Raw genomic sequence first — 2,205 nt, 5'->3', positions numbered from 1 at the left:
GACAGATGTAATTCTTCCTGGATTCCAGGCACTGACTACTCCAACAGTCTCACTAGTCTCACTGAGCTCCACTGGGCTTCTCGTGAAAGCAGCAGCTTTATTTTAGTTTTTGCCTATCTCCAGTCCTTGCAAAAAAGTCTTTTTTTGTTTAAAAAAAAAAAGTGGGTAGGGGGTAGGGAACTATTCTGGAGAATTTAACAAGAGAAAGAAATAAATACCTTTTATGAAAAGGACTTTCAAGCTCCCTGAGCCCACAATTTAACTGTAACAACTTTACTGAAGTGTCTCCATGTAAGATCCTTAGCACCTTGCTCCTAGCAGCCAGAGGGATGAGATCTGCATGCACTGGGCATCGCTTAAAATTCCCTCATTAGAACCAGACATAAGCCACTCTAATTCTCCTCAGGTAAAGCTACATTCCTCTGGTCTGGACTGTCCCCCTGCAGAATTAGCTGTAGGAGAAATAGTAAAGGTCCTGCTTGACAGCCATGAGCAGCCCTGGGGTTCCTTGGAAGCCTCCAAGCTGAGAAGAGAAGGCCACGCTGGGAATGTTATTCTTGGAGGCAGGGTATGGGGAGAGTATGGTTCTGAGCAGGTGGGCACCCTGGAGGCTCCAGATTCTTGTGTAGCAGTCTTGGCCCACTGCCACCAGGATTCCTTCTTCCTCGTGCACATGCAAGGGCAACCAGGCATACTCATTCACGTGATCTTCGCATTGCCTTATACACTTCATGGCCCTGAGGTCCCACAGCTTGATCTTTCCAGCCATGTCTGATGCCATCACTGATTGTTCTTCCTGGAGAATCCTCAAAGAGGTCACTGCTGAGTCATGGAATAAGCAGGTGGCCTTACAGCTCTTGCCTTGACTTCGAGAACGAAGATCAATGGCAAAGATCTCCCCAGAGCAACAGCCATTAAACAGCAAAAGAGTCATGACAGCAAACTCCTGGGCCAAGACGTCACTGTTGGTCCTATATGACTGCCGGTGTCCTGTCACCACACTGGTCAGCAGGACTCGCTGAGACAAGCCAGTACTGAAGCAGGTGTTTGCCTGGATGTTCAGGCACCATCCACAGGACCAGGCACCAGGGATCCGGAAACTGCAAAGCATGCCACGCCAGTCTACACCTGGGTGACTACTGGTGAACAGCGAGGCTGGGATCAGAGTGGCACAGCCTGGAGTCTGTGCAAATCCCAAGAGGCACAGCAGAATGTGGGAATCCAAGTGGTTCAGCAAGGCCCAGCACACAGAATTCACCTTATGGCTGGTGAAGTAGAAGTTCTCAAGCATTCGCACCTTGGGTGCAGGAGTCTTCAGTCCACTCAGGCTGATGATGCCATGCTTTGCGCCTTCAATGTCGTTGTTCACTGTGAAGAGTTGGTCACTGTTGGTATCCACCAGGATGAGGCTGAACTGGTCGCTTGTCAAAGTGAAGGGATTTGAGCGCTGAATGTGAACTCTTTTCCTCTCCATGCAGCTCACTCGCAGCTCATGGACTAAGCGGCAGTAACTGTTGACATTGAGAAAACCCAGCTGGCTTTTTCGTAGGAAGGAAGATGCATTAAATCCCATTCTAGCTACTTTCTTTTTCTTCTTTTCCTCTTCCTCTAGCAGCTGCAGTCTTTTGCCCTCCATTTCCTTTTGCTGGATGCTCTCCTTTGTGAGGGGGTTGCAGTTGTTATGTCCTGGGAGCAGGCGAAAGTAGCGGTTCTTTTCAGGGTCGAAGTAATACCCTGGTAGATCTGGCGCAGAAGAATCCCCAGGTTGATGGGGACTCATCATCCTCGTGTCCAGAATCCTGCGATCTCTGCCATGGCCCTATCATGCACCTCTCACTGGAATTGCCCTGTCTGCACTAAGAGTTCGGCTGGCAGCTTCTCCTCCCATAACTTCCCCTACTCTGCCTGCTGCTTTTATTCATTTCTGTTCTCAAATACAGGGTCCTTTCTGGCTCCCTCTCTGGCCCACCTCTCCCCATACTATATTTTCTTAATCCATTGATCCATTGATGAATTCTTAGGTTGCTTCCCTATCTTGGTTATTGTGAAGAATGCTACAGTGAATATAGAAATACAAATACCTCAATTTTTATTCATCAATTAAAAATAAAATAATTTTTTCAAAAGCCCAAATTTTATTCAGTGCCTGGTTCATGATAAACACCCAAAAAACATCAACAGCTGTCATTATCATCAAATATAATA

The 2,205-nt window shown here is 47.3% G+C and overlaps 1 pseudogene; it reads right to left on the bottom strand.

Annotated features, from left to right (window-relative positions):
• Window positions 1-446: 446 nt before the first annotated feature.
• On the bottom strand, window positions 447-1,970 carry LOC101696921 (DDB1- and CUL4-associated factor 4 pseudogene; annotated as a pseudogene).
• Window positions 1,971-2,205: the final 235 nt, after the last annotated feature.

This window comes from Heterocephalus glaber, unplaced genomic scaffold, assembly GCF_053883595.1.
Source record: "Heterocephalus glaber isolate CG9 unplaced genomic scaffold, H.glaber_assembly_v1.0 deba00000281, whole genome shotgun sequence".
In the NCBI taxonomy this organism is placed as follows: domain Eukaryota; kingdom Metazoa; phylum Chordata; class Mammalia; order Rodentia; family Bathyergidae; genus Heterocephalus; species Heterocephalus glaber.
The sequence above is the reverse complement of the archived record's forward strand: the minus strand, read 5'-3'. Positions and strand labels throughout refer to the sequence as shown.